The following is a 20,337-nucleotide window of genomic DNA, read 5'->3' as shown; positions in this document are numbered from 1 at the left end:
ACAGTGGAAACAAAATTTTGGTTGTAAAAGCACGCTATAGAGACACCAGATATGAGTGGCAACTGTCAAAGCACGCTGGCACAGGTCTGCAGAGCACACGCTGAAGTAGGCCTGACACCCAGACGCTTGCAGACAACTAACTGCTCTTCTATTACAGTGAAAAAAAAATATTTATTTTAAATGTAAAGCTTAACCAATTGTTAAAACAGATATGAGTGGTGGCACTGGGCAAGTAGGCACAGTATCCAATGTGAACCTCACACAGAAGCTGGCAGGCAGGCAACTGCTCTTCTATTACAGTGGAAACAAAATTTTGGTTGTAAAAGCACGCTATAGAGACACCAGATATGAGTGGCAACTGTCAAAGCACGCTGGCACAGGTCTGCAGAGCACACGCTGAAGTAGGCCTGACACCCAGACGCTTGCAGACAACTAACTGCTCTTCTATTACAGTGAAAAAAAAATATTTATTTTAAATGTAAAGCTTAACCAATTGTTAAAACAGATATGAGTGGTGGCACCGGGCAAGTAGGCACAGTATCCAATGTGAACCTCACACAGAAGCTGGCAGGCAGGCAACTGCTCTTCTATTACAGTGGAAACAAAATTTTGGTTGTTTATAGAGACACCAGATATGAGTGGCAACTGTCAAAGTACGCTGGCAGGGTTGTGCAGGGCACACGCTGAAGGAAGGCCTGACAGAGCCGCTTGAAGGACACTGACTGTCTGCTATTAGCTTACACTGGAAACCTTTTTTCTTTGTAAAAGCACGCTAAAGAGACACCAGATATGATTGGCAACTGTCAAAGCACGCTGGCACAGGTCTGCAGAGCACACGCTGAAGTAGGCCTGACACCCAGATGCTTGCAGACAACTAACTGATCTTCTATTACAGTGAAAAAAAATGATTTCTTTAAAATCTAAAGCTTATGCTATTGTTAAAACAGATATGAGTGGTGGCACTGACTGTGCAAATGGGCAAGGCATCCAACCTGACACAGAAGCTGGCAGGCAGGCAACTGCTCTTCTATTACAGTGAAAAAAAATTATTTATTTTAAAGCTAAAGCTTAACCAATTGTTAAAACAGATATGAGTGGTGGCACTGGGCAAGTAGGCACAGTATCCAATGTGAACCTCACACAGAAGCTGGCAGGCAGGCAACTGCTCTTCTATTACAGTGAAAAATTTTTATTTATTTTAAATGTAAAGCTTAACCAATTGTTAAAACAGATATGAGTGGTGGCACTGGGCAAGTGGGCACAGTATCCAATGTGAACCTCACACAGAAGCTGGCAGGCAGGCAACTGCTCTTCTATTACAGTGAAAAAATGTATTTATTTAAAATCTAAAGCTTAACCAATTGTTAAAACAGATATGAGTGGTGGCACTGACTGTGCAAATGGGCAAGGCATCCAACCTGACACAGAAGCTGGCAGGCAGGCAACTGCTCTTCTATTACAGTGAAAAAAAATTATTTATTTTAAATCTAAAGCTTAACCAATTGTTAAAACAGATATGAGTGGTGGCACTGGGCAAGTGGGCACAGTATCCAATGTGAACCTCACACAGAAGCTGGCAGGCAGGCAACTGCTCTTCTATTACAGTGGAAACAAAATTTTGGTTGTAAAAGCACGCTATAGAGACACCAGATATGAGTGGCAACTGTCAAAGTACGCTGGCAGGGTTGTGCAGGGCACACGCTGAAGGAAGGCCTGACAGAGCCGCTTGAAGGACACTGACTGTCTGCTATTAGCTTACACTGGAAACCATTTTTCTTTGTAAAAGCACGCTAAAGAGACACCAGATATGATTGGCAACTGTCAAAGCACGCTGGCACAGGTCTGCAGAGCACACGCTGAAGTAGGCCTGACACCCAGATGCTTGCAGACAACTAACTGATCTTCTATTACAGTGAAAAAAATGATTTCTTTAAAATCTAAAGCTTAAGCTATTGTTAAAACAGGTATGAGTGGTGGCACTGGGCAAGTGGGCACAGTATCCAATGTGAACCTCACACAGAAGCTGGCAGGCAGGCAACTGCTCTTCTATTACAGTGAAAAAAAATGATTTCTTTAAAATCTAAAGCTTAACCAATTGTTAAAACAGATATGAGTGGTGGCACTGGGCAAGTGGGCACAGTATCCAATGTGAACCTCACACAGAAGCTGGCAGGCAGGCAACTGCTCTTCTATTACAGTGAAAAAAAATGATTTCTTTAAAATCTAAAGCTTAACCAATTGTTAAAACAGATATGAGTGGTGGCACTGACTGTGCAAATGGGCAAGGCATCCAACCTGACACAGAAGCTGGCAGGCAGGCAACTGCTCTTCTATTACAGTGAAAAAAAATTATTTATTTTAAATGTAAAGCTTAACCAATTGTTAAAACAGATATGAGTGGTGGCACTGGGCAAGTGGGCACAGTATCCAATGTGAACCTCACACAGAAGCTGGCAGGCAGGCAACTGCTCTTCTATTACAGAGAAAAAGAAATATTTATTTTAAATGTAAAGCTTAACCTATTGTTAAAACAGATATGAGTGGTGGCACTGGGCAAGTAGGCACAGTATCCAATGTGAACCTCACACAGAAGCTGGCAGGCAGGCACCTGCAATTACATTACACAGGAAAAAAAAAAAGCAGCCTGATGTTATAGCCCTAAAAAGGGCTTTTTGGGGTGCTGTCCTTACAGCAGAGATCAGATGAGTCCTTCAGGATTGTAGTGGACACTGAATACCCTAGCCTAGCTATCAATTTCCCTATCTAATCAGCAGCAGCTAAACTTTCCCTCCTCTCACTAAGCATGCATCTTCCGAATGAATCGAAAATGGATGCTGGGAGGGAGGTTGGAGGGTGTGGAAGGGAGGGAGTGCTGCTGATTGGCTGGAATGTGTCTGCTGACCGAGATGCACAGGGTCAAAGTTTGCCCAATGATGACGAATAGGGGGCGGATCGAACTGCGCATGTGTCCGCCCGCCGCGGCGAACGCGAAAACGCTAATTTCGCCGGGACCTGTTCGCCGGTGGACAGTTCGGTACATCACTACATCTAACATTTGATGACCCTCAGGCAAAAGTGTAAAGAATGCATTGTTTTTTAAAATGCTGAAATAACCAGTATTTGACAAAAGGTTCGTGCATAAATACTGGCCATGTTGAGGTCTATTTTTCTGATGGTACGGTTAAAAATGTATTAATGACCATACACACTCGCTATCCATTAAAATACATAGAGTTATATAACAGTTGCATGTAACATTTGATGAACCTCAGGCAAAAGTGTAAAGAATGCATTGTTTTTTAAAATGCTGATATAACCAGTATTTGACAAAAGGTTCGTGCATAAATACTGGCCATGTTGAGGTCTATTTTTCTGATGGTATGCCACAAAATTAAACATCTAGTGAGGTTTCATAGTGTAGTGGTTATCACGTCTGCTTTACAAGCAGAAGGTCCTGGGTTCGATCCCCAGTGAAACCATTGGTTTTCTTTTAAAAATTTGTAAGTAAAATGTGCTTCTCATTTACAAAGGTTCTTGATGAAAAGTTGACGAGTAGGTTGAAATTGAGATTAGATAAATACTGTGTAGATTATTCATTAAAATGGGAAAGAACAAGTTGTAGAAACAAGTTTTTTTAGAGAATTCCCATTATATTTCTGCTATATGTAATTAAAATTGCAAGTTTGGGTTGTAGTTCCCACTTTTAAGAATGACCGAATGAGCTAAAAAAAATACAATCAATAATAAAATATATCCAAAGCTTCCTGAAATAACAATCGAAAAAGAGGAAAGAGTTTGAATTTCCAAGCTCATGTATTCAAACTGACAATGCTCAGGTGGATTTACAGTGATTCTTCAGATGTGCTTATTCCTAAAAATGTATTAATGACCATCCACACTCGCTATCCATTAAAATACATAGAGTTATATAAAAGTTGCATGTAACATTTGCTGAACTCCAGGTAAAAGTGTAAAGAACGCATTGTTTTTTAAAATGCTGATATAACCAGTATTTGACAAAAGGTTCGTGCATAAATACTGGCCATGTTGAGGTCTATTTTTCTGATGGTATGCCACAAAATTCAACGTCTAGTGAGGATTCATAGTGTAGTGGTTATCACGTCTGCTTTACACGCAGAAGGTCCTGGGTTCGATCCCCAGTGAAACCATTGGTTTTCCTTTAAAAATTTGTAACTGCTTCTTATTTACAAAGGTTCTTGATGAAAAGTTGACGAGTAGGTTGAAATTGAGATTATATAAATACTGTGTAGATTATTCATTAAAATGGGAAAGAACAAGTTGTTGAAAAAACTTTTTTTAGAGAATTCCCATTATATTTCTGCTATATGTAATTAAAATTGCAAGTTTGGGTTGTGGTTCCCACTTTTAAGAATGACCGAATGAGCTAAAAAAATACAATCAATAATAAATATATCCAAAGCTTCCTGAAATAACAATTGAAAAGAGGAAAGAGACTTTGAATTTCCAAGCTCATGTATTCAAACTGACCATGCTCAGGTGGATTTACAGTTATTCTTCAGATGTGCTTATTCCTAAAAATGTATTAATGACCATACACACTCGCTATCCATTAAAATACATAGAGTTATATAACAGTTGCATGTAACATTTGATGACCCTCAGGCAAAAGTGTAAAGAATGCATTGTTTTTTAAAATGCTGATATAACCAGTATTTGACAAAAGGTTCGTGCATAAATACTGGCCATGTTGAGGTTATTTTTCTGATGGTATGGTTAAAAATGTATTAATGACCATACACACTCGCTATCCATTAAAATACATAGAGTTATATAACAGTTGCATGTAACATTTGATGAACTCCAGGTAAAAGTGTAAAGAACGCATTGTTTTTTAAAATGCTGATATAACCAGTATTTGACAAAAGGTTCGTGCATAAATACTGGCCATGTTGAGGTCTATTTTTCTGATGGTATGCCACAAAATTAAACATCTAGTGAGGTTTCATAGTGTAGTGGTTATCACGTCTGCTTTACACGCAGAAGGTCCTGGGTTCGATCCCCAGTGAAACCATTGGTTTTCTTTTAAAAATTTGTAAGTAAAGTGTGCTTTTCATTTACAAAGGTTCTTGATGAAAAGTTGACGAGTAGGTTGAAATTGAGATTAGATAAATACTGTGTAGATTATTCATTAAAATGGGAAAGAACAAGTTGTAGAAACAATATTTTTTAGAGAATTCCCATTATATTTCTGCTATATGTAATTAAAATGTTGACCATTTTAATTCAAATGTTGGCCATGTTGAGGTCTATTTTTCTGATGGTATGCCACAAAATTAAACATCTAGTGAGGTTTCATAGTGTAGTGGTTATCTTGTCTGCTTTACACGCAGAAGGTCCTGGGTTCGATCCCCAGTGAAACCATTGGTTTTCTTTTAAAAATTTGTAAGTAAAATGTGCTTCTCATTTACAAAGGTTCTTGATGAAAAGTTGACGAGTAGGTTGAAATTGAGATTAGATAAATACTGTGTATATTATTCATTAAAATGGGAAAGAACAAGTTTTTTTAGAGAATTCCCATTATATTTCTGCTATATGTAATTAAAATTGCAAGTTTGGGTTGTAGTTCCCACTTTTAAGAATGACCGAATGAGCTAAAAAAATACAATCAATAATAAAATATATCCAAAGCTTCCTGAAATAACAATTGAAAAAGAGGAAAGAGACTTTGAATTTCCAAGCTCATGTATTCAAACTGACAATGCTCAGGTGGATTTACAGTGATTCTTCAGATGTGCTTATTCCTAAAAATGTATTAATGACCATCCACACTCGCTATCCATTAAAATACATAGAGTTATATAAAAGTTGCATGTAACATTTGCTGAACTCCAGGCAAAAGTGTAAAGAATGCATTGTTTTTTTAAAATGCTGATATAACCAGTATTTGACAAAAGGTTCGTGCATAAATACTGGCCATGTTGAGGTCTATTTTTCTATTATTCTGCTCTGTGTCAGTGTTTATCAGGGATCATTAGGATAGGTGTCAATCCATATCTGCCAAGTGACCCTATGTAGGGGGAACAGTCTCTATTCTGCTCTGTGTCAGTGTGTATCAAGGATCATTAGGATAGGTGTCAATCCATATCTGCCAAGTGACCCTATGTAGGGGGAACAGTCCCTATTCTGCTCTGTGTCAGTGTGTATCAGAGGCTTTGAGGACAGGTGTCAATCCATATCTGCCAAGTGACCCTATGTAGGGGGAACAGTCTCTATTCTGCTCTGTGTCAGTGTGTATCAGGGATCATTAGGACAGGTGTCAATCCATATCTGCCAAGTGACCCTATGTAGGAGGAACAGTCTCTATTCTGCTCTGTGTCAGTGTGTATCAGGGATCATTAGGAAAGGTGTCAATCCATATCTGCCATGTGACCCTATGTAGGAGGAACAGTCCCTATTCTGCTCTGTGTCAGTGTGTATCAGGGATCATTAGGACAGGTGTCAATCCATATCTGCCAAGTGACCCTATGTAGGAGGAACAGTCCCTATTCTGCACTGTGTCAGTGTGTATCAGGAATCATTAGGATAGGTGTCAATCCATATCTGCCAAGTGACCCTATGTAGGGGGAACAGTCTCTATTCTGCTCTGTGTCAGTGTGTATATGTAATTAAAATGTTGACCATTTTAATTATAATGTTGGCCATGTTGAGGTCTATTTTTCTGATGGTATGCTACAAAATTAAACATCTAGTGAGGTTTCATAGTGTAGTGGTTATCACGTCTGCTTTACACGCAGAAGGTCCTGGGTTCAATCCCCAGTGAAACCATTGGTTTTCTTTTAAAAATTTGTAAGTAAAGTGTGCTTCTCATTTACAAAGGTTCTTGATGAAAAGTTGACGAGTAGGTTGAAATTGAGATTAGATAAATACTGTGTAGATTATTCATTAAAATGGGAAAGAACAAGTTGTAGAAACAATATTTTTTAGAGAATTCCCATTATATTTCTGGTATATGTAATTAAAATGTTGACCATTTTAATTCAAATGTTGGCCATGTTGAGGTCTATTTTTCTGATGGCATGCTACAAAATTAAACATCTAGGGAGGTTTCATAGTGTAGTGGTTATCACGTCTGCTTTACACGCAGAAGGTCCTGGGTTCAATCCCCAGTGAAACCATTGGTTTTCTTTTAAAAATTTGTAAGTAAAGTGTGCTTCTCATTTACAAAGGTTCTTGATGAAAAGTTGACGAGTAGGTTGAAATTGAGATTAGATAAATACTGTGTAGATCATTCATTAAAATGGGAAAGAACAAGTTGTAGAAACAATATTTTTTAGAGAATTCCCATTATATTTCTGCTATATGTAATTAAAATTGCAAGTTTGGGTTGTGGTTCCCACTTTTAATAATGACCGAATGAGCTAAAAAAATACAATCAATAATAAATATATCCAAAGCTTCCTGAAATAACAATTGAAAAAGAGGAAAGAGACTTTGAATTTCCAAGTTCATGTATTCAAACTGACAATGCTCAGGTGGATTTACAGTGATTCTTCAGATGTGCTTATTCCTAAAAATGTATTAATGACCATACACACTCGCTATCCATTAAAATACATAGAGTTATATAACAGTGAAACCCAGTGAAACCATTGGTTTTCTCTTAAAAAATTGTAAGTAAAGTGTGCTTCTCATTTACAAAGGTTCTTGATGAAAAGTTGACGAGAAGGTTGAAATTGAGATTAGATAAATACTGTGTAGATTATTCATTAAAATGGGAAAGAACAAGTTGTAGAAACAATATTTTTTAGAGAATTCCCATTATATTTCTGCTATATGTAATTAAAATTGCAAGTTTGGGTTGTGGTTCCCACTTTTAATAATGACCGAATGAGCTAAAAAAATACAATCAATAATAAATATATCCAAAGCTTCCTGAAATAACAATTGAAAAAGAGGAAAGAGACTTTGAATTTCCAAGTTCATGTATTCAAACTGACAATGCTCAGGTGGATTTACAGTGATTCTTCAGATGTGCTTATTCCTAAAAATGTATTAATGACCATACACACTCGCTATCCATTAAAATACATAGTTATATAACAGTGAAACCCAGTGAAACCATTGGTTTTCTCTTAAAAAATTGTAAGTAAAGTAAGCTTCTCATTTACAAAGGTTCTTGATGAAAAGTTGACGAGTAGGTTGAAATTGAGATTAGATAAATACTGTGTAGATTATTCATTAAAATGGGAAAGAACAAGTTGTAGAAACAATATTTTTTAGAGAATTCCCATTATATTTCTGCTATATGTAATTAAAATTGCAAGTTTGGGTTGTGGTTCCCACTTTTAATAATGACCGAATGAGCTAAAAAAATACAATCAATAATAAATATATCCAAAGCTTCCTGAAATAACAATTGAAAAAGAGGAAAGAGACTTTGAATTTCCAAGTTCATGTATTCAAACTGACAATGCTCAGGTGGATTTACAGTGATTCTTCAGATGTGCTTATTCCTAAAAATGTATTAATGACCATACACACTCGCTATCCATTAAAATACATAGAGTTATATAACAGTGAAACCCAGTGAAACCATTGGTTTTCTCTTAAAAAAATGTAAGTAAAGTGTGCTTCTCATTTACAAAGGTTCTTGATGAAAAGTTGACGAGTAGGTTGAAATTGAGATTAGATAAATACTGTGTAGATTATTCATTAAAATGGGAAAGAACAAGGTGTAGAAACAATATTTTTTAGAGAATTCCCATTATATTTCTGCTATATGTAATTAAAATGTTGACCATTTTAATTCAAATGTTGGCCATGTTGAGGTCTATTTTTCTGATGGTAGGCCACAAAATTAAACATCTAGTGAGGTTTCATAGTGTAGTGGTTATCACGTCTGCTTTACACGCAGAAGGTCCTGGGTTCGATCCCCAGTGAAACCGTTGGTTTTCTTTTAAAAATTTGTAAGTAAAGTGTGCTTCTCATTTACAAAGGTTCTTGATGAAAAGTTGACGAGTAGGTTGAAATTGAGATTAGATAAATACTGTGTAGATTATTCATTAAAATGGGAAAGAACAAGTTGTAGAATTTTTTTTAGAGAATTCCCATTATATTTCTGCTATATGTAATTAAAATTGCAAGTTTGGGTTGTAGTTCCCACTTTTAAGAATGACCGAATGAGCTAAAAAAATACAATCAATAATAAAATATATCCAAAGCTTCCTGAAATAGCAATTGAAAAATAGGAAAGAGACTTTGAATTTCCAAGCTCATGTATTTAAACTGACAAGGCTCAGGTGGATTTACAGTGATTCTTCAGATGTGCTTATTCCTAAAAATGTATTAATGACCATCCACACTCGCTATCCATTAAAATACATAGAGTTATATAAAAGTTGCATATAACATTTGCTGAACTCCAGGCAAAAGTGTAAAGAATGCATTGTTTTTTAAAATGCTGATATAACCAGTATTTGACAAAAGGTTCGTGCATAAATACTGGCCATGTTGAGGTCTATATTTCTGATGGTATGCCACAAAATTGAACATCTAGTGAGGTTTCATAGTGTAGTGGTTATCACGTCTGCTTTACACGCAGAAGGTCTTGGGTTCGATCCCCAGTGAAACCATTGGTTTTCTTTTAAAAATTTGTAAGTAAAGTGTGCTTCTCATTTACAAAGGTTCTTGATGAAAAGTTGACGAGTAGGTTGAAATTGCGATTAGATAAATAGAACAAGTTGAACAAGTTGTAGACATTTTTTTTTAGAGAATTCCCATTATATTTCTGCTATATGTAATTAAAATTGCAAGTTTGGGTTGTGGTTCCCACTTTTAAGAATGACCGAATGAGCTAAAAAAATACAATCAATAATAAATATATCCAAAGCTTCCTGAAATAACAATTGAAAAAGAGGAAAGAGACTTTGAATTTCCAAGCTCATGTATTCAAACTGACAATGCTCAGGTGGATTTACAGTGATTCTTCAGATGTGCTTATTCCTAAAAATGTATTAATGACCATCCACACTCGCTATCCATTAAAATACATAGAGTTATATAAAAGTTGCATGTAACATTTGCTGAACTCCAGGCAAAAGTGTAAAGAATGCATTGTTTTTTAAAATGCTGATATAACCAGTATTTGACAAAAGGTTCGTGCATAAATACTGGCCATGTTGAGGTCTATATTTCTGATGGTATGCCACAAAATTGAACATCTAGTGAGGTTTCATAGTGTAGTGGTTATCACGTGTGCTTTACACGCAGAAGGTCGTGGGTTCGATCCCCAGTGAAACCATTGGTATTCTTTTAAAAATTTGTAAGTAAAATGTGCTTCTCATTTACAAAGGTTCTTGATGAAAAGTTGACGAGTAGGTTGAAATTGAGATTAGATAAATACTGTGTAGATTATTCATTAAAATGGGAAAGAACAAGTTGTAGAAACAATATTTTTTAGAGAATTCCCATTATATTTCTGCTATATGTAATTAAAATTGCAAGTTTGGGTTGTGGTTCCCACTTTTAATAATGACCGAATGAGCTAAAAAAATACAATCAATAATAAATATATCCAAAGCTTCCTGAAATAACAATTGAAAAAGAGGAAAGAGACTTTGAATTTCCAAGTTCATGTATTCAAACTGACAATGCTCAGGTGGATTTACAGTGATTCTTCAGATGTGCTTATTCCTAAAAATGTATTAATGACCATACACACTCGCTATCCATTAAAATACATAGAGTTATATAACAGTGAAACCCAGTGAAACCATTGGTTTTCTCTTAAAAAATTGTAAGTAAAGTGTGCTTCTCATTTACAAAGGTTCTTGATGAAAAGTTGACGAGTAGGTTGAAATGAGATTAGATAAATACGGTGTAGATTATTCATTAAAATGGGAAAGAACAAGTTGTAGAAACAATATTTTTTAGAGAATTCCCATTATATTTCTGCTATATGTAATTAAAATTGCAAGTTTGGGTTGTGGTTCCCACTTTTAATAATGACCGAATGAGCTAAAAAAATACAATCAATAATAAATATATCCAAAGCTTCCTGAAATAACAATTGAAAAAGAGGAAAGAGACTTTGAATTTCCAAGTTCATGTATTCAAACTGACAATGCTCAGGTGGATTTACAGTGATTCTTCAGATGTGCTTATTCCTAAAAATGTATTAATGACCATACACACTCGCTATCCATTAAAATACATAGAGTTATATAACAGTGAAACCCAGTGAAACCATTGGTTTTCTCTTAAAAAATTGTAAGTAAAGTGTGCTTCTCATTTACAAAGGTTCTTGATGAAAAGTTGACGAGTAGGTTGAAATTGAGATTAGATAAATACTGTGTAGATTATTCATTAAAATGGGAAAGAACAAGTTGTAGAAACAATATTTTTTAGAGAATTCCCATTATATTTCTGCTATATGTAATTAAAATTGCAAGTTTGGGTTGTGGTTCCCACTTTTAATAATGACCGAATGAGCTAAAAAAATACAATCAATAATAAATATATCCAAAGCTTCCTGAAATAACAATTGAAAAAGAGGAAAGAGACTTTGAATTTCCAAGTTCATGTATTCAAACTGACAATGCTCAGGTGGATTTACAGTGATTCTTCAGATGTGCTTATTCCTAAAAATGTATTAATGACCATACACACTCGCTATCCATTAAAATACATAGAGTTATATAACAGTGAAACCCAGTGAAACCATTGGTTTTCTTTTAAAAATTTGTAAGTAAAGTGTGCTTCTCATTTACAAAGGTTCTTGATGAAAAGTTGACGAGTAGGTTGAAATTGAGATTAGATAAATACTGTGTAGATTATTCATTAAAATGGGAAAGAACAAGTTGTAGAAACAATATTTTTTAGAGAATTCCCATTATATTTCTGCTATATGTAATTAAAATGTTGACCATTTTAATTCAAATGTTGGCCATGTTGAGGTCTATATTTCTGATGGTATGCCACAAAATTGAACATCTAGTGAGGTTTCATAGTGTAGTGGTTATCACGTCTGCTTTACACGCAGAAGATCCTGGGTTCGATCCCCAGTGAAACCATTGGTTTTCTTTTAAAAATTTGTAAGTAAAGTGTGCTTCTCATTTACAAAGGTTCTTGATGAAAAGTTGACGAGTAGGTTGAAATTGAGATTAGATAAATACTGTGTAGATTATTCATTAAAATGGGAAAGAACAAGTTGTAGAAACAATATTTTTTAGAGAATTCCCATTATATTTCTGGTATATGTAATTAAAATGTTGACCATTTTAATTCAAATGTTGGCCATGTTGAGGTCTATTTTTCTGATGGTATGCTACAAAATTAAACATCTAGTGAGGTTTCATAGTGTAGTGGTTATCACGTCTGCTTTACACGCAGAAGGTCCTGGGTTCAATCCCCAGTGAAACCATTGGTTTTCTTTTAAAAATTTGTAAGTAAAGTGTGCTTCTCATTTACAAAGGTTCTTGATGAAAAGTTGACGAGTAGGTTGAAATTGAGATTAGATAAATACTGTGTAGATTATTCATTAAAATGGGAAAGAACAAGTTGTAGAAACAATATTTTTTAGAGAATTCCCATTATATTTCTGCTATATGTAATTAAAATGTTGACCATTTTAATTCAAATGTTGGCCATGTTGAGGTCTATTTTTCTGATGGTAGGCCACAAAATTAAACATCTAGTGAGGTTTCATAGTGTAGTGGTTATCACGTCTGCTTTACACGCAGTAGGTCCTGGGTTCGATCCCCAGTGAAACCATTGGTTTTCTTTTAAAAATTTGTAAGTAAAGTGTGCTTCTCATTTACAAAGGTTCTTGATGAAAAGTTGACGAGTAGGTTGAAATTGAGATTAGATAAATACTGTGTAGATTATTCATTAAAATTGGAAAGAACAAGTTGTAGAATTTTTTTTAGAGAATTCCCATTATATTTCTGCTATATGTAATTAAAATTGCAAGTTTGGGTTGTAGTTCCCACTTTTAAGAATGACCGAATGAGCTAAAAAAATACAATCAATAATAAAATATATCCAAAGCTTCCTGAAATAGCAATTGAAAAATAGGAAAGAGACTTTGAATTTCCAAGCTCATGTATTTAAACTGACAAGGCTCAGGTGGATTTACAGTGATTCTTCAGATGTGCTTATTCCTAAAAATGTATTAATGACCATCCACACTCGCTATCCATTAAAATACATAGAGTTATATAAAAGTTGCATGTAACATTTGCTGAACTCCAGGCAAAAGTGTAAAGAATGCATTGTTTTTTAAAATGCTGATATAACCAGTATTTGACAAAAGGTTCGTGCATAAATACTGGCCATGTTGAGGTCTATATTTCTGATGGTATGCCACAAAATTGAACATCTAGTGAGGTTTCATAGTGTAGTGGTTATCACGTCTGCTTTACACGCAGTAGGTCCTGGGTTCGATCCCCAGTGAAACCATTGGTTTTCTTTTAAAAATTTGTAAGTAAAGTGTGCTTCTCATTTACAAAGGTTCTTGATGAAAAGTTGACGAGTAGGTTGAAATTGAGATTAGATAAATACTGTGTAGATTATTCATTAAAATGGGAAAGAACAAGTTGTAGAAACAATATTTTTTAGAGAATTCCCATTATATTTCTGCTATATGTAATTAAAATGTTGACCATTTTAAAAAGGTTCATGCATAAATACTGGCCATGTTGAGGTCTATTTTTCTGATGGTATGCCACAAAATTAAACATCTAGGTTTCATAGTGTAGTGGTTATCATATCTGCTTTACACGCTGAAGGTCCTGGGTTCGATCCCCAGTGAAACCATTGGTTTTCTTTTAAAAATTTGTAAGTAAAGTGTGCTTCTCATTTACAAAGGTTCTTGATGAAAAGTTGACGAGTAGGTTGAAATTGAGATTAGATAAATACTGTGTAGATTATTCCTTAAAATGGGAAAGAACAAGTTGTAGAAACAATATTTTTTAGAGAATTCCCATTATATTTCTGCTATATGTAATTAAAATGTTGACCATTTTAATTCAAATGTTGGCCATGTTGAGGTCTATATTTCTGATGGTATGCCACAAAATTGAACATCTAGTGAGGTTTCATAGTGTAGTGGTTATCACGTCTGCTTTACACGCAGAAGATCCTGGGTTCGATCCCCAGTGAAACCATTGGTTTTCTTTTAAAAATTTGTAAGTAAAGTGTGCTTCTCATTTACAAAGGTTCTTGATGAAAAGTTGACGAGTAGGTTGAAATTGAGATTAGATAAATACTGTGTAGATTATTCATTAAAATGGGAAAGAACAAGTTGTAGAAACAATATTTTTTAGAGAATTCCCATTATATTTCTGGTATATGTAATTAAAATGTTGACCATTTTAATTCAAATGTTGGCCATGTTGAGGTCTATTTTTCTGATGGTATGCTACAAAATTAAACATCTAGTGAGGTTTCATAGTGTAGTGGTTATCACGTCTGCTTTACACGCAGAAGGTCCTGGGTTCAATCCCCAGTGAAACCATTGGTTTTCTTTTAAAAATTTGTAAGTAAAGTGTGCTTCTCATTTACAAAGGTTCTTGATGAAAAGTTGACGAGTAGGTTGAAATTGAGATTAGATAAATACTGTGTAGATTATTCATTAAAATGGGAAAGAACAAGTTGTAGAAACAATATTTTTTAGAGAATTCCCATTATATTTCTGCTATATGTAATTAAAATGTTGACCATTTTAATTCAAATGTTGGCCATGTTGAGGTCTATTTTTCTGATGGTAGGCCACAAAATTAAACATCTAGTGAGGTTTCATAGTGTAGTGGTTATCACGTCTGTTTTACACGCAGAAGGTCCTGGGTTCGATCCCCAGTGAAACCATTGGTTTTCTCTTAAAAATTTGTAAGTAAAGTGTGCTTCTCATTTACAAAGGTTCTTGATGAAATGTTGACGAGTAGGTTGAAATTGAGATTAGATAAATACTGTGTAGATTATTCATTAAAATGGGAAAGAACAAGTTGTAGAAACAATATTTTTTAGAGAATTCCCATTATATTTCTGGTATATGTAATTAAAATGTTGACCATTTTAATTCAAATGTTGGCCATGTTGAGGTCTATTTTTCTGATGGTAGGCCACAAAATTAAACATCTAGTGAGGTTTCATAGTGTAGTAGTTATCACGTCTGTTTTACACGCAGAAGGTCCTGGGTTCGATCCCCAGTGAAACCATTGGTTTTCTCTTAAAAATTTGTAAGTAAAGTGTGCTTCTCATTTACAAAGGTTCTTGATGAAATGTTGACGAGTAGGTTGAAATTGAGATTAGATAAATACTGTGTAGATTATTCATTAAAATGGGAAAGAACAAGTTGTAGAAACAATATTTTTTAGAGAATTCCCATTATATTTCTGCTATATGTAATTAAAATGTTGACCATTTTAATTCAAATGTTGGCCATGTTGAGGTCTATTTTTCTGATGGTATGCCACAAAATTAAACATCTAGTGAGGTTTCATAGTGTAGTTGTTATCACGTCTGCTTTACTCGCAGAAGGTCCTGGGTTCGATCCCCAGTGAAACCATTGGTTTTCTTTTAAAAATTTGTTAGTAAAGTGTGCTTCTCATTTACAAAGGTTCTTGATGAAAAGTTGACGAGTAGGTTGAAATTGAGATTAGATAAATACTGTGTAGATTATTCATTAAAATGGGAAAGAACAAGTTGTAGAAACAATATTTTTTAGAGAATTCCCATTATATTTCTGCTATATGTAATTAAAATGTTGACCATTTTAATTCAAATGTTGGCCATGTTGAGGTCTATTTTTCTGATGGTAGGCCACAAAATTAAACATCTAGTGAGGTTTCATAGTGTAGTGGTTATCACGTCTGCTTTACACGCAGAAGGTCCTGGGTTCGATCCCCAGTGAAACCGTTGGTTTTCTTTTAAAAATTTGTAAGTAAAGTGTGCTTCTCATTTACAAAGGTTCTTGATGAAAAGTTGACGAGTAGGTTGAAATTGAGATTAGATAAATACTGTGTAGATTATTCATTAAAATGGGAAAGAACAAGTTGTAGAATTTTTTTTAGAGAATTCCCATTATATTTCTGCTATATGTAATTAAAATTGCAAGTTTGGGTTGTAGTTCCCACTTTTAAGAATGACCGAATGAGCTAAAAAAATACAATCAATAATAAAATATATCCAAAGCTTCCTGAAATAGCAATTGAAAAATAGGAAAGAGACTTTGAATTTCCAAGCTCATGTATTTAAACTGACAAGGCTCAGGTGGATTTACAGTGATTCTTCAGATGTGCTTATTCCTAAAAATGTATTAATGACCATCCACACTCGCTATCCATTAAAATACATAGAGTTATATAAAAGTTGCATATAACATTTGCTGAACTCCAGGCAAAAGTGTAAAGAATGCATTGTTTTTTAAAATGCTGATATAACCAGTATTTGACAAAAGGTTCGTGCATAAATACTGGCCATGTTGAGGTCTATATTTCTGATGGTATGCCACAAAATTGAACATCTAGTGAGGTTTCATAGTGTAGTGGTTATCACGTCTGCTTTACACGCAGAAGGTCTTGGGTTCGATCCCCAGTGAAACCATTGGTTTTCTTTTAAAAATTTGTAAGTAAAGTGTGCTTCTCATTTACAAAGGTTCTTGATGAAAAGTTGACGAGTAGGTTGAAATTGCGATTAGATAAATAGAACAAGTTGAACAAGTTGTAGACATTTTTTTTTAGAGAATTCCCATTATATTTCTGCTATATGTAATTAAAATTGCAAGTTTGGGTTGTGGTTCCCACTTTTAAGAATGACCGAATGAGCTAAAAAAATACAATCAATAATAAATATATCCAAAGATTCCTGAAATAACAATTGAAAAAGAGGAAAGAGACTTTGAATTTCCAAGCTCATGTATTCAAACTGACAATGCTCAGGTGGATTTACAGTGATTCTTCAGATGTGCTTATTCCTAAAAATGTATTAATGACCATCCACACTCGCTATCCATTAAAATACATAGAGTTATATAAAAGTTGCATGTAACATTTGCTGAACTCCAGGCAAAAGTGTAAAGAATGCATTGTTTTTTAAAATGCTGATATAACCAGTATTTGACAAAAGGTTCGTGCATAAATACTGGCCATGTTGAGGTCTATATTTCTGATGGTATGCCACAAAATTGAACATCTAGTGAGGTTTCATAGTGTAGTGGTTATCACGTGTGCTTTACACGCAGAAGGTCGTGGGTTCGATCCCCAGTGAAACCATTGGTATTCTTTTAAAAATTTGTAAGTAAAATGTGCTTCTCATTTACAAAGGTTCTTGATGAAAAGTTGACGAGTAGGTTGAAATTGAGATTAGATAAATACTGTGTAGATTATTCATTAAAATGGGAAAGAACAAGTTGTAGAAACAATATTTTTTAGAGAATTCCCATTATATTTCTGCTATATGTAATTAAAATTGCAAGTTTGGGTTGTGGTTCCCACTTTTAATAATGACCGAATGAGCTAAAAAAATACAATCAATAATAAATATATCCAAAGCTTCCTGAAATAACAATTGAAAAAGAGGAAAGAGACTTTGAATTTCCAAGTTCATGTATTCAAACTGACAATGCTCAGGTGGATTTACAGTGATTCTTCAGATGTGCTTATTCCTAAAAATGTATTAATGACCATACACACTCGCTATCCATTAAAATACATAGAGTTATATAACAGTGAAACCCAGTGAAACCATTGGTTTTCTCTTAAAAAATTGTAAGTAAAGTGTGCTTCTCATTTACAAAGGTTCTTGATGAAAAGTTGACGAGTAGGTTGAAATTGAGATTAGATAAATACTGTGTAGATTATTCATTAAAATGGGAAAGAACAAGTTGTAGAAACAATATTTTTTAGAGAATTCCCATTATATTTCTGCTATATGTAATTAAAATTGCAAGTTTGGGTTGTGGTTCCCACTTTTAATAATGACCGAATGAGCTAAAAAAATACAATCAATAATAAATATATCCAAAGCTTCCTGAAATAACAATTGAAAAAGAGGAAAGAGACTTTGAATTTCCAAGTTCATGTATTCAAACTGACAATGCTCAGGTGGATTTACAGTGATTCTTCAGATGTGCTTATTCCTAAAAATGTATTAATGACCATACACACTCGCTATCCATTAAAATACATAGAGTTATATAACAGTGAAACCCAGTGAAACCATTGGTTTTCTCTTAAAAAATTGTAAGTAAAGTGTGCTTCTCATTTACAAAGGTTCTTGATGAAAAGTTGACGAGTAGGTTGAAATTGAGATTAGATAAATACTGTGTAGATTATTCATTAAAATGGGAAAGAACAAGTTGTAGAAACAATATTTTTTAGAGAATTCCCATTATATTTCTGCTATATGTAATTAAAATTGCAAGTTTGGGTTGTGGTTCCCACTTTTAATAATGACCGAATGAGCTAAAAAAATACAATCAATAATAAATATATCCAAAGCTTCCTGAAATAACAATTGAAAAAGAGGAAAGAGACTTTGAATTTCCAAGTTCATGTATTCAAACTGACAATGCTCAGGTGGATTTACAGTGATTCTTCAGATGTGCTTATTCCTAAAAATGTATTAATGACCATACACACTCGCTATCCATTAAAATACATAGAGTTATATAACAGTGAAACCCAGTGAAACCATTGGTTTTCTTTTAAAAATTTGTAAGTAAAGTGTGCTTCTCATTTACAAAGGTTCTTGATGAAAAGTTGACGAGTAGGTTGAAATTGAGATTAGATAAATACTGTGTAGATTATTCATTAAAATGGGAAAGAACAAGTTGTAGAAACAATATTTTTTAGAGAATTCCCATTATATTTCTGCTATATGTAATTAAAATTGCAAGTTTGGGTTGTGGTTCCCACTTTTAATAATGACCGAATGAGCTAAAAAAATACAATCAATAATAAATATATCCAAAGCTTCCTGAAATAACAATTGAAAAAGAGGAAAGAGACTTTGAATTTCCAAGTTCATGTATTCAAACTGACAATGCTCAGGTGGATTTACAGTGATTCTTCAGATGTGCTTATTCCTAAAAATGTATTAATGACCATACACACTCGCTATCCATTAAAATACATAGAGTTATATAACAGTGAAACCCAGTGAAACCATTGGTTTTCTTTTAAAAATTTGTAAGTAAAGTGTGCTTCTCATTTACAAAGGTTCTTGATGAAAAGTTGACGAGTAGGTTGAAATTGAGATTAGATAAATACTGTGTAGATTATTCATTAAAATGGGAAAGAACAAGTTGTAGAAACAATATTTTTTAGAGAATTCCCATTATATTTCTGGTATATGTAATTAAAATGTTGACCATTTTAATTCAAATGTTGGCCATATTGAGGTCTATTTTTCTGATGGTATGCTACAAAATTAAACATCTAGTTAGGTTTCATAGTGTAGTGGTTATCACGTCTGCTTTACACGCAGAAGGTCCTGGGTTCAATCCCCAGTGAAACCATTGGTTTTCTTTTAAAAATTTGTAAGTAAAGTGTGCTTCTCATTTACAAAGGTTCTTGATGAAAAGTTGACGAGTAGGTTGAAATTGAGATTAGATAAATACTGTGTAGATTATTCATTAAAATGGGAAAGAACAAGTTGTAGAAACAATATTTTTTTAGAGAATTCCCATTATATTTCTGCTATATGTAATTAAAATGTTGACCATTTTAATTCAAATGTTGGCCATGTTGAGGTCTATTTTTCTGATGGTAGGCCACAAAATTAAACATCTAGTGAGGTTTCATAGTGTAGTGGTTATCACATCTGTTTTACACGCAGAAGGTCCTGGGTTCGATCCCCAGTGAAACCATTGGTTTTCTCTTAATAATTTGTAAGTAAAGTGTGCTTCTCATTTACAAAAGTTCTTGATGAAAAGTTGACGAGTAGGTTGAAATTGAGATTAGATAAATACTGTGTAGATTATTCATTAAAATGGGAAAGAACAAGTTGTAGAATTTTTTTTAGAGAATTCCCATTATATTTCTGCTATATGTAATTAAAATTGCAAGTTTGGGTTGTGGTTCCCACTTTTAATAATGACCGAATGAGCTAAAAAAATACAATCAATAATAAATATATCCAAAGCTTCCTGAAATAACAATTGAAAAAGAGGAAAGAGACTTTGAATTTCCAAGTTCATGTATTCAAACTGACAATGCTCAGGTGGATTTACAGTGATTCTTCAGATGTGCTTATTCCTAAAAATGTATTAATGACCATACACACTCGCTATCCATTAAAATACATAGAGTTATATAACAGTGAAACCCAGTGAAACCATTGGTTTTCTTTTAAAAA

At 34.0% G+C, this 20,337-nt stretch overlaps 24 non-coding genes across 24 annotated transcripts; all 24 read left to right on the top strand.

The window, feature by feature from the left end:
* The first annotated feature begins 3,406 nt into the window (after positions 1-3,406).
* TRNAV-UAC (transfer RNA valine (anticodon UAC)) lies at positions 3,407-3,479 on the top strand. The gene has a single exon. It is a non-coding gene; the product is annotated as a tRNA-Val (tRNA).
* A 617-nt stretch (positions 3,480-4,096) lies between these two features.
* TRNAV-UAC (transfer RNA valine (anticodon UAC)) lies at positions 4,097-4,169 on the top strand. Its single transcript has one exon. It is a non-coding gene; the product is annotated as a tRNA-Val (tRNA).
* An 811-nt stretch (positions 4,170-4,980) lies between these two features.
* On the top strand, positions 4,981-5,053 carry TRNAV-UAC (transfer RNA valine (anticodon UAC)). Its single transcript has one exon. It is a non-coding gene; the product is annotated as a tRNA-Val (tRNA).
* Positions 5,054-5,330: 277 nt separating this feature from the next.
* Positions 5,331-5,403, top strand: TRNAV-UAC (transfer RNA valine (anticodon UAC)). The gene has a single exon. It is a non-coding gene; the product is annotated as a tRNA-Val (tRNA).
* A 1,331-nt stretch (positions 5,404-6,734) lies between these two features.
* TRNAV-UAC (transfer RNA valine (anticodon UAC)) lies at positions 6,735-6,807 on the top strand. The gene has a single exon. It is a non-coding gene; the product is annotated as a tRNA-Val (tRNA).
* A 277-nt stretch (positions 6,808-7,084) lies between these two features.
* Positions 7,085-7,157, top strand: TRNAV-UAC (transfer RNA valine (anticodon UAC)). Its single transcript has one exon. It is a non-coding gene; the product is annotated as a tRNA-Val (tRNA).
* A 1,697-nt stretch (positions 7,158-8,854) lies between these two features.
* Positions 8,855-8,927, top strand: TRNAV-UAC (transfer RNA valine (anticodon UAC)). Its single transcript has one exon. It is a non-coding gene; the product is annotated as a tRNA-Val (tRNA).
* A 614-nt stretch (positions 8,928-9,541) lies between these two features.
* On the top strand, positions 9,542-9,614 carry TRNAV-UAC (transfer RNA valine (anticodon UAC)). Its single transcript has one exon. It is a non-coding gene; the product is annotated as a tRNA-Val (tRNA).
* Positions 9,615-10,209: 595 nt separating this feature from the next.
* On the top strand, positions 10,210-10,282 carry TRNAV-UAC (transfer RNA valine (anticodon UAC)). The gene has a single exon. It is a non-coding gene; the product is annotated as a tRNA-Val (tRNA).
* A 1,698-nt stretch (positions 10,283-11,980) lies between these two features.
* TRNAV-UAC (transfer RNA valine (anticodon UAC)) lies at positions 11,981-12,053 on the top strand. The gene has a single exon. It is a non-coding gene; the product is annotated as a tRNA-Val (tRNA).
* Positions 12,054-12,330: 277 nt separating this feature from the next.
* TRNAV-UAC (transfer RNA valine (anticodon UAC)) lies at positions 12,331-12,403 on the top strand. Its single transcript has one exon. It is a non-coding gene; the product is annotated as a tRNA-Val (tRNA).
* A 277-nt stretch (positions 12,404-12,680) lies between these two features.
* TRNAV-UAC (transfer RNA valine (anticodon UAC)) lies at positions 12,681-12,753 on the top strand. The gene has a single exon. It is a non-coding gene; the product is annotated as a tRNA-Val (tRNA).
* Positions 12,754-13,367: 614 nt separating this feature from the next.
* TRNAV-UAC (transfer RNA valine (anticodon UAC)) lies at positions 13,368-13,440 on the top strand. Its single transcript has one exon. It is a non-coding gene; the product is annotated as a tRNA-Val (tRNA).
* A 284-nt stretch (positions 13,441-13,724) lies between these two features.
* Positions 13,725-13,797, top strand: TRNAV-UAC (transfer RNA valine (anticodon UAC)). Its single transcript has one exon. It is a non-coding gene; the product is annotated as a tRNA-Val (tRNA).
* A 277-nt stretch (positions 13,798-14,074) lies between these two features.
* Positions 14,075-14,147, top strand: TRNAV-UAC (transfer RNA valine (anticodon UAC)). The gene has a single exon. It is a non-coding gene; the product is annotated as a tRNA-Val (tRNA).
* Positions 14,148-14,424: 277 nt separating this feature from the next.
* TRNAV-UAC (transfer RNA valine (anticodon UAC)) lies at positions 14,425-14,497 on the top strand. Its single transcript has one exon. It is a non-coding gene; the product is annotated as a tRNA-Val (tRNA).
* Positions 14,498-14,774: 277 nt separating this feature from the next.
* TRNAV-UAC (transfer RNA valine (anticodon UAC)) lies at positions 14,775-14,847 on the top strand. Its single transcript has one exon. It is a non-coding gene; the product is annotated as a tRNA-Val (tRNA).
* A 277-nt stretch (positions 14,848-15,124) lies between these two features.
* TRNAV-UAC (transfer RNA valine (anticodon UAC)) lies at positions 15,125-15,197 on the top strand. Its single transcript has one exon. It is a non-coding gene; the product is annotated as a tRNA-Val (tRNA).
* Positions 15,198-15,474: 277 nt separating this feature from the next.
* TRNAV-UAC (transfer RNA valine (anticodon UAC)) lies at positions 15,475-15,547 on the top strand. The gene has a single exon. It is a non-coding gene; the product is annotated as a tRNA-Val (tRNA).
* A 277-nt stretch (positions 15,548-15,824) lies between these two features.
* Positions 15,825-15,897, top strand: TRNAV-UAC (transfer RNA valine (anticodon UAC)). The gene has a single exon. It is a non-coding gene; the product is annotated as a tRNA-Val (tRNA).
* Positions 15,898-16,511: 614 nt separating this feature from the next.
* TRNAV-UAC (transfer RNA valine (anticodon UAC)) lies at positions 16,512-16,584 on the top strand. The gene has a single exon. It is a non-coding gene; the product is annotated as a tRNA-Val (tRNA).
* Positions 16,585-17,179: 595 nt separating this feature from the next.
* Positions 17,180-17,252, top strand: TRNAV-UAC (transfer RNA valine (anticodon UAC)). The gene has a single exon. It is a non-coding gene; the product is annotated as a tRNA-Val (tRNA).
* A 2,173-nt stretch (positions 17,253-19,425) lies between these two features.
* Positions 19,426-19,498, top strand: TRNAV-UAC (transfer RNA valine (anticodon UAC)). Its single transcript has one exon. It is a non-coding gene; the product is annotated as a tRNA-Val (tRNA).
* Positions 19,499-19,776: 278 nt separating this feature from the next.
* On the top strand, positions 19,777-19,849 carry TRNAV-UAC (transfer RNA valine (anticodon UAC)). Its single transcript has one exon. It is a non-coding gene; the product is annotated as a tRNA-Val (tRNA).
* The last annotated feature ends 488 nt before the right edge of the window (positions 19,850-20,337 follow it).

This window comes from Pelobates fuscus, chromosome 12 (genome assembly GCF_036172605.1).
Source record: "Pelobates fuscus isolate aPelFus1 chromosome 12, aPelFus1.pri, whole genome shotgun sequence".
NCBI classification, from domain to species: domain Eukaryota; kingdom Metazoa; phylum Chordata; class Amphibia; order Anura; family Pelobatidae; genus Pelobates; species Pelobates fuscus.
Note: the sequence above shows the minus strand (reverse complement) of the source record. Positions and strands in the feature narration are given on the sequence as shown.